The sequence below is a fragment of the Fukomys damarensis genome, unplaced genomic scaffold (assembly GCF_012274545.1).
Source record: "Fukomys damarensis isolate Sample0158 unplaced genomic scaffold, DMR_v1.0_HiC HiC_scaffold_5, whole genome shotgun sequence".
NCBI classification, from domain to species: Eukaryota; Metazoa; Chordata; class Mammalia; order Rodentia; family Bathyergidae; genus Fukomys; species Fukomys damarensis.
In genome coordinates this window covers 65087884-65101465 of record NW_022900917.1, presented here as the reverse complement: position 1 = coordinate 65101465, position 13582 = coordinate 65087884, and the positions used below count along the sequence as shown (strand labels likewise).

General features: G+C 43.1%; 1 protein-coding gene across 2 annotated transcripts in view; it reads left to right on the top strand.

Annotated features, from left to right (window-relative positions):
* Wnt5b (Wnt family member 5B) overlaps positions 1-13582 on the top strand; it is a 103610-nt gene that overhangs the window by 24395 nt on the left and 65633 nt on the right. Inside the window, exons 3-4 of one of the 2 annotated variants that reach the window (XM_033760770.1) lie at positions 3803-3960; positions 13142-13288. The gene's annotated coding sequence lies outside the window, so the exon portion shown is untranslated. The remainder of the gene's footprint in view (positions 1-3802; positions 3961-13141; positions 13289-13582) is intronic. The other variant, XM_033760769.1, reaches the window with a different exon arrangement.

Genomic DNA, 13582 nt, shown 5'->3' with positions numbered 1-13582 from the left:
TTTATCTTTTTTTTTTTTTTTTTTTTTTTTTTTGGTACCAGGGATTGAACTCGGGTCCTTGCTCTTACGAGACAGGCGGTGGCACTACTGAGCTAAATCCCTGGCCCTGGTTTATTGCTATTGTTTAAATAATTAACATTAAAGAGTAAATCCCCATTCTTCCCTTCTCTGAGCCCTTGGGAACCACCATTTACTTTCTGTTGCTATGAATTTGACTATTCTAGGTACCTCGTATAAGTGGAATTGTGTATTATTTGTTTTCTGCAGCTCACTTATTTCACTAGCATAATGTCTTTTTTGGTGTATGTATGTATGGTACTAGGGATCAAACTCAGGGGTGACCCACCACTGGCTATATCCCCTGCCCTTCTTATTTTTTATTATGAGACAGCATTTCACTACGTTGCCTGGGTTGCCCTCAAAGTTGTGATCTTCCTGCCTTGGCCTCCCAAGTAGCTGAGATCACAGGCGTGTACCACCATGCCTGGCTAGCTTAATGTCTTAAAGTTCAAGCATGTTGTAGCATGTGTCAAAATTTCCTTCCTTTTAAGGCTGAATAATATTCTGTTGTATGTATCTATGACATTTTGTTTTCCACTTCTCTCTTAGTGGAACATTTATTGTTTTTATTTTTGTTCAGATTTTTATTTTTAGTTGACACATAATAATTGTGTATAGAGAATTCAGTGTAATGTTTTGACACATGTATATATTGTAGAATGATTCTCTCAAGTAATTAGCATATCCATCACCTCACATGCTTTGTGATTTCATTTAAAATTATTCATTTGTGCAATTCTGAAATACATAAATATTAACTGTAGTCACTATGACAGTAAATTGTACAGAACGAAAATGTATTCTTCCTGTCTTATTAAAACATTGTACCCATTGACCTATGTCTCCCCATACCCTCACTCCGACCTTAGCTCTGGTAACCAGCATTCTGCTCTCTACTTCAAGTTCCACTCTTTTGGATTCCACATATGAGTGAGATCTTGCTGTATTTGCCTCTCTGTGCCTATCTTGTTTCACTTAGCACTATGTCCCCTAGGTTCATCCATGTTGTCCCAGGTGACAACATCTTCCCTTCCCTTTAAACATCATTTCTGAGGGCTGCAGCAACTAAAAACTGCAAACTGCTGGCTTCAGATAAAGAGAAATTTGTTGTGTCACGGTTCTGCAGGCTGGTGGTCTGAGACCAAGATGGCAGCAGGAGTGGTTCCTTCTGAGGACTGTGAGGAGAACCCGCTCTAAACCCCTCACCAGGCCCTGATCCCGGCATCTGGCCAGCCTGGCCGTTGTGTGGTTCATACATGCATCACTCCAACCTGCCTGCTTCTCATACATCTCGACATAGCAGTTCAACCCACTGCACCGTGTTATCTCTCTTTGCTTTTAGCTGCCTGGTTCTTCCAGGCTGTGCTGATCCTCCGGGCTGCCGCTGCCCTTGCTCTTCTTTTAGCACCCTCAGCTTCTCTGTTAGTCAGCTTCTGTTGCTGTGGCAGGGGCTGGGACTTAATACACCCTTCCAGGACATGCCCCCAGTCACCTACATCCAACCAGCTCCACTTCCTACAGTTTCCAGCACCTTCCAAGAGATTGGAGCCCTGATGGTTGAGTCACCTCTGAACATGGCTGCTTTTAATAAATACATAAGCCTTTGGGGGACATTTTAGATGCAAACCGTAAGAGCTTCCATTACTGCTTAGGTGATATAGCCAAGTTGGTCACACTACTAGCCAGGAGTATCTTTATCTTGGTGTCCTCAGGGTTTAGAGTAGTACTGAATGCCACTTGGCATTCCATGTTTTTGTTGTTGTTGTTGTTTGTTTGTTTTGGTACAGGGGATTGAACTCATGTCCTTGTGCTTGTGAGGCAGGCGGCGGAACCACTGAGCTAAATCCTTGGCCCGGCGTTCCATGTTTGAATGAATGAATGAATGAATGAATAAATGAAGTAGTCTCAGTCCTGTAACTTCATGCCTCATCATCCCATTCAAGCAGTTTTCCCTTGAACCAAATGACTGGCTTCTGCTTGCCCTAATATTCCCTTTCTCTATCCCTGTGGGTTCAGATTCCAGCCCTGTCTAGCTCACTTTCCATCTCCATGCTGCCTCCTCCTCGATGGTGTTGGTCTTTTCCTAACTCTCATAACACTACTGGGCCCTTTCGTGTGGCATTTTTATTAACTTAAATTTTTTTTATTAGTATGTGTTTGCAGGGTATGATTCTTTTTTTTCTTAATTTTTTTGTGAAGTTACCTAGAAGGGGAATAGCTAGGTTGAATGAATTTCTAGTTTTAGTTTTTGAGGAATCCCCACACTGATTTCACTTTCCTCAACAGCCTCACCAGCATTTGTCATTATCTGATTTCTTAGCTTGGGCTTTGTGTTATAACAATTGATCATTGTAGAATTTTTTTTGTTAAAAAGGCAGGCAAACTTAGACTAAGAGATCTACATTTGACCACTTGGGGACATTTTTAAAAAATCATAACAGCACTTGGGAGGCTGAAACCATATCACTATGAGTTTGAGGCCAGCCTGGGCTACATAGTGAGTTCAAGGCCATCCTGAACAGTATAGGGAGGACCTGTCTGAAAAAAAAAAAAAAAAATCAATCATAACAGATCCCAGGGTGCCACACTTAGAGATTCTCTGAGCAAGTCCAGGGTGGGACCTTGAAACCTACTTTTTTTGGTATGAAGAAGTGAAGGGCCTTTGCACTGACCTACATCCCCAGCCCCTTTTTAATTTTTAATTTGAGACACTGTAAGTAAAAAAATTGCCCTGGCTGAGCTTGAACCTTGTGATCCTCTTGCCTCAACCTCCCAGAATGGTGGGATTATGGACCTGTGTCATCATGCCCAGCCTGGAATCTACTTTGAAAATATTCCCCGTGCAATTGTGTGCTTCTCTCTTGGCCTTTGTTAGACTTAATGGTTGAAGAACAACCTCTGTACCTTGTGTATCTTTGTGACCAATGCAGAACCACCTGTGTGGCCTCAGTCAAGACAAGCAGGTCAGGATGAGTGCTGCTACAGTGATGGGGCTGGAGGGCATACTGAAAGCTCCACAGGGGCAGGGCCCAGGCTTGTCTTCGCTGACTTTATTTCTGGTGCCAGGCACCGTGTGAACATCTAGTGAGAAGCTTCGTGAATGTTGGTTGAATGAACAAGGCAGTCACTGTGTCCTAGGCACTGCTGTAGATGATTGATGTACATCGTCTCATTTCATTTATGCCAACCAGGACCCTATGAAGTAGGTTTTCGTAGTCTCATTTCAGGGATGATTTAATGTGCCCAATGTCATGCAGCAAATGGGTGGTAGGTTTTCTGTTTCTTTTGTTTTGCAGTGCTAGAGATTGAACCCAGGGCCTCGTGCTTGCTAGGCAAGGGCTCTACCACTAAGCCACACCACCTGCCTACATAGCAGTTCTAATCCCTGGTGCTCTTCCTGTGAAGAGCAAGATGCATGCATGAGAATGTGTGTGCTTTGTACTCGATTCTCATCAGAAAGCTGTAGGTCCCTCCAAAACAATATGTAGTATAAAGGTATTTAAAGTCCCAGATGTTTAGAAGCTTCAGTTTGGTTCTCAACTCTGGCTTTGCCTTGCTGCTCCATGAAGTCATGTAAAAAGTTGTTCTGTTGACATTTTTGTGTATGTTATAGAACATTCAGTACTTTTATCGTGTGCTTACTTACTTATATGTGTGACTCAGTACCATCAAAAGCTTTACAAGTATTTTATCCTCTTTGCTTTGTTTTTTCAATGCTCTTACAATTCTCCTCCTTTTGTAGGGCAGAAGTGCCAGCCCCAGGGCAAGCAGGGTTCAGAGAATGTCCCGGTGTGAACTATTCTAATACCACATTTTGAATCCAAGCTAATCACTGAGAAACCCGAGAAGTGGTATGAGCTGCCCCCATACACCTGGTCCCCTGCCCATACGACTCGCATGGTAAGTGGCTTCCATCACACCAGAGGCATTGTGTGCCAGCAGCACAGTCTTTAAGAAAGGACAGGGCTCTTATTCCAGCTGTCAGGTGTGAGAGGAAACCTAAGTGGCCAGATCCCAGAGACTGAGTTTCAGCTTTTGACATCTGAAATGTTTCTGTTACTTTTTTCCCTTCCAATTTGATATTTTACTTGGATCCTGGCCTTGAATTTATACCCCATCTAGATGGTTTCCTCGTTCTTTGTGGCTGTTGCTTCCTTGATCAATCCTCATGAAATGATATCACTTCTCCCCCAACTCAGCAGTGTAGGTACTTTCAGAAAGATGCTGCATCCTGATCTGACACCCACTTCAGTCTGTTTTTACCCTATCCTTGAATTTTGCAAATATTTTCTTCGAATTTTCACTTATCTTTCCTTCTTTTAAACAGTCTTCAACAGAATTACTTTAATAAGGACTTGTAAGTAACCCAGGACTCCTGAGAGACAAAGCTGGGACCAGTGAGCTCCTTCAGAAGGCTGCCATGGGGCTTTGGTGAGCCCAGGGTCTAGGCCTAGAAAGGCTCATTGGCCTTTCTCTTGTCTCTGTTCAGGATAGCAAATTACATTTCATATCTAACTACCCTGGGGTATGAGGTTGAATGCCTACAGGTCCTGGAATATTGTGTTGGATTTTGTAAAATGCAGTGAGCAATTTGGAAGCCAAATGCTACCTAAATTATTAAAAATACATACTACTACTACATATAACATAGGCCAAATTGTCTTATTAAGGTCCTCAAGGCTATCCAAATTCTTTCATAGTATATAACCTCTGGCTGGTTGAATCTCACTAGAAACCATAAGCTGGGTTCGAATAAAAAAAACTTTAAAAAATTGTAGTGATATGTGTTTAATGGAATCTGACCTATATTATTTCTGCCAAGAGGAATTCAGAATTACTGACTGGAGTTAATGTAGCACAAAGAACTAAAACCCCTCTTTCTCAGGAAATGGATGGGGGCAGTGTTTAATGAAAGCATTGAGTCAGTCATTTTTGTGGCTTAGTATTGCCACATGTAGCTCCACGGGCTCTGAGCAGATTCTCAGGGTGTTTTAGCAAAAAGAGCAAAGGATGAAGTATCAGGAAGTTGGATTGTCCCCAACCCTATAACCCGGGGCAGTCTACCTGACCACTTTCTACACCCATGTCCTCCTGTATACAACGGAGGCTTGTTTGCTTGCTTGCTTGCTTGCTTGCTTGCTTGCTTATTTATTTATTTATTTATTTATTTATTTATTTATGGTACTGGGGATCAAACTCAGAACCTTGCGCTTGCGAGGCTGGTGTGGCACCACTGAGCTAAATAAATCCCTGACCCTCGGTATGGTTTGTGAGACAGTTCTTTCTTAGAGTCTAGTGGAGAGCCCTTCCCCTCCCGAGTATTCAACTACATAGATATTTTAGGGTGTATGTACATGATTTTAATGGAAAAACAGAGTTCCACTTCTTTTTTATTTTTATTTTTGTAGTGCTGGGGGTGAACCCCAGCCTGGCTCATGCAAGGCAAGCTCTACCACCGAGCTACCTTCCGAGCCCTACAGTTCCACTTAGAAAAAGAAAAGAAAAGAAAGAAAACCACTGGGTTAGATAATAACTATCTTTAAGCTTTGAGATTCAGTATAAGGCCTGCCCACCCTATTGTCTACACTGCTGGGTGGTCTGCCCATGTTTTCAGGATGACTACGTATCGTAAAAGGGTCAGCCAGGCTTGACATACATGGTAGCATTGCAAACCCATGGGGACACAGAGTAGAGCACAACCTAGAGGGCCGTTGGGGCAGTGGGTGGAAGAGTCTTAGTGAGTCGTTAGCCTGGATGTAGACAGCAATTCTCAGAACAGTTGAAAGAGACAAAGTTTTAACAACCCTGGTAGAGGGCTTTAGAAGAGAAAATCAGAGCCCACCTGTCCAGACTTCATAAACTGAAGAATGAGGAATTCATTTTGTGGCTCTGACATAGGGCCTAAATGATGTTAGCCCATCGCATCAGTGAGATTATTTTGATACAGCAAAAAGAAGTGAAACAATTTAACAACACTGGTTTGTTACCAGTTTGGTCTCGTGTGTGTGTGTGTGTGTGTGTGTGTGTGTGTTACTGGAGATTAAATCGTGGGAGTCATAATGCTAAGCAAGTGCTCCACTATGGAGCTACATCCCTTGCTATTTTTATTTTGAGACAGGGCCTCACTAAGTTTCTTAGACTGGCCTTGAATTTGAAACCTTCTTGCTTCAGCCTCCTGATTAGCAGGTATTATAGGCTTCAACTACCACACCTGGCAGGGCTGGCCTCTTCTTGACTTGTGTTCTTTCTATCCCAGAGATTCTTTGTGATCCTTACTTAAGGTGTTCCATCCTCCCGTTCATGCTGAGGGACTCACCTCCAGGAGTTCTCTCCCCTCCTGAAGAGGCTTGGCTAGTGCTGCTCAGCAAGTGTCATCTGTTCCTGTTCCACTTCCTTCTGTATCTTGGAAGTGAAATGGCGCAATATAGTTTATAAAGCCAGGAAACTATTCTCTGGGTGGGGGGAGAAAACAAGAAAGAACAACAGCAAATCCAGGCAGAACCTGTAAAAGGAAAATGTAAACATTCTATATTGTTTGCATTAAAATGGAAAGGAACCCCCTGGGGGAAGGGATTGCATCTGTGGAATGTATAGTGAATTTCTTTTACATCTGGACACTCAGTAAACATTATTAATGAGTGATAATGATTTATCGAGTGATTGAAATTGTTTCAGGGGAGGAGCAGGGAATGAAATATAGAGACATTCCTGTGTCTCCTGGGGAAATCACTAGGTAGGTCATCCAGATGTGTTTTCTTCAGGGAGTTGTGAATTCCTTGTATGTCCGGCTATTGCTGTGTAATCATATTTTGCTTTCTCAGTAATATATATATATCACTGTTTCACACACACACACACACACACACGCACGCACGCACGCACGCACACACACGTGCACAACTTCTAAATCCAATCCCTGACCAGTATGTAAGGAGCTTGGACACAGCTCCATTCTCACAAGTACCAACCTCAACAAATTGAATAGTAGCAACTCTTCTTAGACTCATAAGAGAAACTGGTCACAGGGAAAACCACTGTCCTCAAATTGGAGCAATGGACAAATACACAACATCCCAATTTACTGGAACAGAAACCAGGACTGTAACTGACAAATTGTTGGATGCTCAAAGTGGATGAGTCTGAGTTAAAAACTCCAGTCTGCATCATCTCTTCAGTTTACCTTCTGGAGCTCCCCCAAGTTCTTACGGTGAATAATGGAGAAAAATCCCCTCACACTTTTGGCAGGGGCAGGGGAAAAGGAACTATTTTGAAATACATCAGAGTGTTCTGTTCTTAACAAGTCTGACCTCAAAAGAAAGTGTTTAACCAAAGCCTAACCTGATTTATTCCCCGCTATGCTGGGAATGGAACCTAGGGCCTTGCACGTGTTAGGCAAGTGCCCTACCACTGAGCTATAACCTCAACCCTCTACTGGGGTTTTTATCAGAGCTTGATTGACCTAGACAAAAGGAAATACTCTAGGTCACTCTAGTTATTCCATCCCTCCTAAGGAAGGGGCTGAAAATCACAAGTAAAGTCCACAGTCCTGGGACGCAGGTTCATTAAAACAGTGAGGCCTAATAGTAGGATTATAGAATGTATCCTAGTTGCTTTCTCATTGCTGAGACATAAAACCTGACACCAGCAAATTGAAGGAGGAGAAGTTTATTTTGGCTCACAGAATGTACAGGTTTCAGTCCGTAGTTGATTGGCTCCAAGGCAGGGCAGCATGACAGAGGGGCAAGGCAAAAGAGAAACAGTCTGTGGCATGGTAGCAGGAAGTAAAAAGAGGGATCAAGGAGAAGGGATGGAGATGCACTCTCCTAGGCCATGGCCCCAATGTGACCTCCTTTATCTAGGCTTCATCTCCAAAGTCACATTTAGCTGTAAACTCATCAGTGTACCAGTGCACTGGTGAGTATCATGCCCCATGATCCAGTCACCTCCCCAAAGTCATCCCATCTGAGCACATGAGGCTTTGTGGGGACATCTAGATAGAAACCATAACAGAATGCTTTCCCTCCCCTCAAACCTCACCACTGTATACTAAAGGCCTATTTACAGCTGTTCCTTTTACCCAGTTATGGTTTGGATGTGTCCCCCAAAAGTTCATGTATTGGAACTTTAGTTCCTTGAAGTAGCAGTTTGGGAGGTGGAGCCTCACAGGACATGTTTGGGTCACGAGGGTGGAGCCTCGTGAATGGACTAACGCCTTTCTCCATAGGTGAGTTCTTGCTGTAGCAGGAATATAATGGGACTGAGTTAGTTACCTCCAGAGCAGGTTATTATATAGTAAGTCCATCCTTTCTGTTCTGTCTTTTCTACACATTCCTACTTGCTCTTCTGCTTCCCACCACGAGTTGAAGCAGAACAAGGACTTCACTACATTTGGCCACCCTGGCTTGGATGTCTCAGCCTCCAAAACAGTGAGCCAAAATAAACCTCTTCCCTATAAATTACCCAGTATTAGATATTCTGCTACAGGAATGGAAAATGGATTAAGACATCAGTCATGCTTACTTGGAGAATCGTGATCAGAATTTTTCTCAAGAAAAAAATTATAAAGCATACTAAAAGGCAAAAACAACGTGAGCTGGGCATGGTGGTGCACGCCTGTAGTCCCAGCACTTGGGAGGCTGAGGCAGGAGGATCTCTGTGAGTTTGAGGCCAGCCTGGGCTACATAGGTAGTTCAAGTTCATGGGCTGAGGATTTAGCTTAGCAGTTCAGTGGCCTGCCTTGCATGCGCAAGGCCCTGAATTCAATCCCTCGTACCAAAAACAAAAAACAAAAAACAAAAATGTTCAGCCTGAACTAATAGCAAGACCCTGTCTCAGAAAACCAAAATCAGGACTGGGGATTTAGCTCAGTGGTGCTGCTGCCTACCTTGTAAGTACAATGTCCCAAGTTCAATCCCTGGTACCAAAAAACAAACAAAAAACCCAAAACCAACCAACCAAACAAACACAATTTGAAGAGATAGAATAAATACCATAATAAGACTCAGATATGTGATGTTGGATTGTCAGACCAGGAATTTAAAACAACTATGATTCCTATGCTAAGGGCTCTAATGGATAAAGTAGACAGCATGCAAAAACAGATAGGTAATATAAGCAGAGAGATGTAAATTGTAAAGAACTAAAAAGAAGTGCTAGAGATAGTAAACACTAAAACAAATGAAGAATGCTGCGATGGGCTTATTGGTAGATGATGGGGCTGATGACAGAATTTCTGAGCTTAAGGGTATACTATATCAATAGAGACTTCACTAAAAAGTCAAGAAAAAAGACTTGGGTTAGTGAGGGAAAGAACAAGATATCCAAGAATTGTGAGACAACTACAAAAGGTTGAATAATGGATAATGAGAATAGCAGAGTAAAAGAAAGGAAATAGGAAAAAAATCTGAAACAATGACTGGGAATTTCTCTAAATTAATGTCAGACACCAATCCACAGGTCCAGGAAGCTCAGGAGGATAAATGCCAGAAAAACTACACTTATGCATACTCATATTTAAACTACAGGAAATCAAGAAAAAAAAATTCCTGAAAGAAGCCAGGCTAAAAAGTAGTAACTTACTTACAGAAAAACTAGGTCTGACTCCTCAGAAACTATACAAGTAGGAAGAGAGTGGAATAAAAGATTTGTTTTTTTGGGGGGGGCGGGGTTGAGACAGGGTCCCACTATGTAGTTGAGACTGACCTATAATTCACTATGATGTAGCCAGGCTGGTCTCAAACTCACAGTGATCCTCCTGCCTCAGCCTCCCGAGTGCTGGGATTACAGGCATGCACCACCATGCCCAGCCTGGAATAAAAGACTTAAAGGGTTGCGAGAAAAAAATCCAATCTAGAATTCTAGGCCCTGTGAAATTATCTTTTAGAAGGGAGGACAAACAGAAATTGAGGAGATTTGTTCAGTAGACTTGCCTTGCAAGAAGTGTTAAAAGTTGTTCTTTAGGAAGGAGGAAAATGATACAGTTCAGAAACTTGCATATACATTAAGGAAGAAAGAAAATTAGAGAAAAAGTAAGTTAAAGTAAAAATAAAAGCTTTTTTGTATTCATAATTGATCTAATAGATGATAGCTCAAAATAATAGCAACAATGTATTTGATGCTTACATATATATGTTTATGTATAAACTAAAGGAAGGGCAGTGATCATACAAGGGATAGCATTAGGATGATTTTGTTATTGCAAGGTACTCATTCTTGTGAGTCAGGTTACATTATTTGAAAGTGAACTTGGGTTATTTTCTAAACTTTAGGGTAAAACAAAAAAATAAAGTAGGTATCAATTCTGCTACATCAGTAATCTCTTTGAATGTCAGAGGTCTAAATGCACCAATTAAAAGATTGTTGGGCCGGGCATGGGGGCATGTGCCTATAGTTCCAGTACTCTGGAGGCTGAGGCAGGAGTATTGCCACAAGTTCAAGGCCAGCTTGGTTGCACAGTGAGACCCTGTCTCAAAGTAAATAAATAAAAAAATAAATAAAAAGATTGTTGGCGAGATTTGTAGCTCATTGGTGGACCACTTGCCTAGCATGCACAAAGACTCTGCTTTGATCTCCAGCACTGGAGAAGAGAAAGGTCCTACTGCTTCTCAATACCATTCATTGATATTAATTTACCATAGGGAATCAGATATCAGTATGAATTGTTAAGCCCATATGGCACATCAACAAGTCTCTTGCATTGAACCACTGAGCCCAGGGGTCCTGCCCCATTCCCAGAGAGGGTGTGTACATTGGCAGAGCCATTCCTGCCAGGGCTTCGTGCCACCACACAGACAGGAAGGGGACAGGAGCTGTGAAGAGCACAGGGCAGGTATGCCTGCAGATGGCGCGCAGCACTTCAGATTTTACCCTAGAGGCAAGTTGGAGAATTGTGATTGGAGAAGTAATAGGATCAGATTTGTCCATTAGAAACATACCTCTTGGAAATTATATCAGAATGAGAAACAGCGTTGTGAGGAGGAGGGGGACAGAGTACTCAGGGCTGGGATGCTCCGTGCTGTGGCTTGCATTTGACCCCAAAGGCTTGTGAGCTAGAAGCCCGGCTCTAGGGTGGCAGTGTTGAAAGGTGGCAGAGCCTTTAAGAGGTGGGGCCTAGGGCATGGAGTGCCACTCTAGATGGGATTAATGCTGGTCTGGTTGAGATGTTATAAAAACGTGCAAGCCTGGTTTCTCACTCTCTCTGGCTTCCTGTCTTGTCGCATGACCTTTTCAATACCTGCCATGAAGCCCTTACCAGAGCCAAGCAAACAGCAGCACACTGACTTGAACTCACAGAACTCTAGATAAGCCTTTTTTCATTATATGTTTTCTGGCTTCAAGTATTTTGTTATAGCAACTGAAAATGGATTAATACACTCTGCTAGACATAGAGTTTAGTGAGACGGGGGGGAGGGGCCACCTGAAAGGAGATGGCAATCATTGTGAACTTCATTTGGGACGAGGGTTTGTTCATTCCTTTCTCTTCAGCCCCTGGCTTAGACCTGTGCTTCTGGTAGAAATTCAGCCTGTACTGTCAGTTGAATGCCAGCCAACCACCCTTGCTTAGGGATATTTTAGGGAGAGATGAGAGGCAAAGAAGACGTTACGCTGTAGTGACAGAAGTGCTCAGATAGCACTGGGCCTTGGACAATATGTGGAGGGCGCAAAGGAGGAGGCAGTGAAAGGTTTTAAGTGGTTTATTTGGGTGAAACTCCAAGGGTAAGGAAGAGTTTCCCAATCAAACAGAGGGGAGGATATTCTAGGCTTGGGGTATAACACGCAAGGGTGTAGAGGAGTGAAGTGGTTGCATGTGACCAGAAAAAAAGTCTGGAATTTAGGAGGATACGGACTGGCAGGAAATGAAGCTTGAGGATACTCGGCACTGCTGGCAGCACAGAGACTAAGGGCTTGGGACTTTGTTTTTATAAAACAGGAAGCTAGTGAAAGTTTTAAAGCAGGATCGCAGTGTGATCTGATACATTTTTAGGAAGAAATCACTCAGAATAGAACAGAAAGGGAAGTTGTGAACACCGAGCCCCCAAAATACTTCTTTGGCAAGCACTCAGGTGATTGTCTCGTGGGCCATCCCAAGATCACACCTGGAAAATCAGTGGTGTGACAGTAAGCTGCAGTTAAGTGAAGGCTGGGGCAGGGGAAGAGAGAGGGACGGAGACTGAGGGCAGGCCACCCCAGCTAGGTGGCGCAAAGAGTTTTCTGAACTTTCTTTTGAGGAGTCTGAAATTCAGGGTTTCAGTGATTTCAGAGTGTCAGGGATTAAAATAACAATGACAATAAAGCATGGAGCTTTTCAGTCCTACCTCCTGCCTGCTTCGATAGTTGGTTGTGGACAGAAGGCTTTGGGAACAAGGTCGTGCCAGTGTTAAGTCGGCAGAATCTTGCTTTACTCTGGAAACTGTGTGGCCCCAGCCTCTGGTGTCCTGGTGGCCATTTAGCATAATGTGACTATTGCCTTGGTAGTTGGAAAGACTTTGGTAGATGTGCATTGGAGAAGTTACTTTTATTCCCCATGAGTCTCTGAGGAGTTTAATAGTGTATTTCAAAAGCACTTTTTGGCCAGTGCTCAATAAACAAGTTGCTCTTGAACTAGATGACAAAGATCTAAGTACATCATCTAAATGCAACAGTAAGTCCACAGAGCATCTCGGCTTGCCTTTCATTTGGTGTTCAAAGTCTATGCAAACACGCAGGAACAGACTCTGGAATAATATTTTTCTATGGACATATATGGTCAGATAAACAAAACCCCAAGAGAGAAAAAACTTCTATTAAAATAAAAATAAAGCTCCCCCGTGGTGTTATCCTGCTTTCTCACTGAAATTTATTTCACTTTAAGATTAAAGTAGTTTGGCTTCTCTGGAGATAGCAATGAAGAATTGAACCACAACAACAAAATATTTGTCTGTCATCTCTCTGTCTGTTTGGGTCTGAATAGAGATCTTGGTGCATGCCTGGGGTTAACGGCACTTTGAATCAACACAAACACTGTGTCACTCGGGATCCCTGAGGGAGAATCTCCTCCTCCTCATTGGTCAGTGGTGATATAGTCCATCTGAATCTCTTGCAGGACTCTGGGATCAGATCCACCCCTTGACTACCAGCCACCCCTGTGATCCTTGCCTCTGGTGGTTGCTGTTGGCTTCTCTCCAGGATGTGTGTGGGGATCTGCAGCTGACAGTCGTGGGAGCTCCCAAAGGTGCCTGGCTGTTTCTTGGTAGGAAAGCTGTGCGTGGAGCGGGTGGGAAGAAGTGTGAGGAGAGGTTACTGCCTTTGTGGCAGCGTCTTTAGGGAAATATCTGTGCGTGGTTCCTGGAGAGTGAGTGCAAAGGGGTGTGTAGGCTTGAACTCTGAAAACTCTCCCAGGGCAGGGTCTGCAGTAAAACGTTGGAGGAACTTGTTTGTGAGGCATGTGTATTTGTGTCCAGACCCAGCTGCATGTGACAGATTGTGTGCAGTGGCTCCACTTAGCACAGCAGGTTTTTTCCGTTTATATTGAACAGCAGGAGGA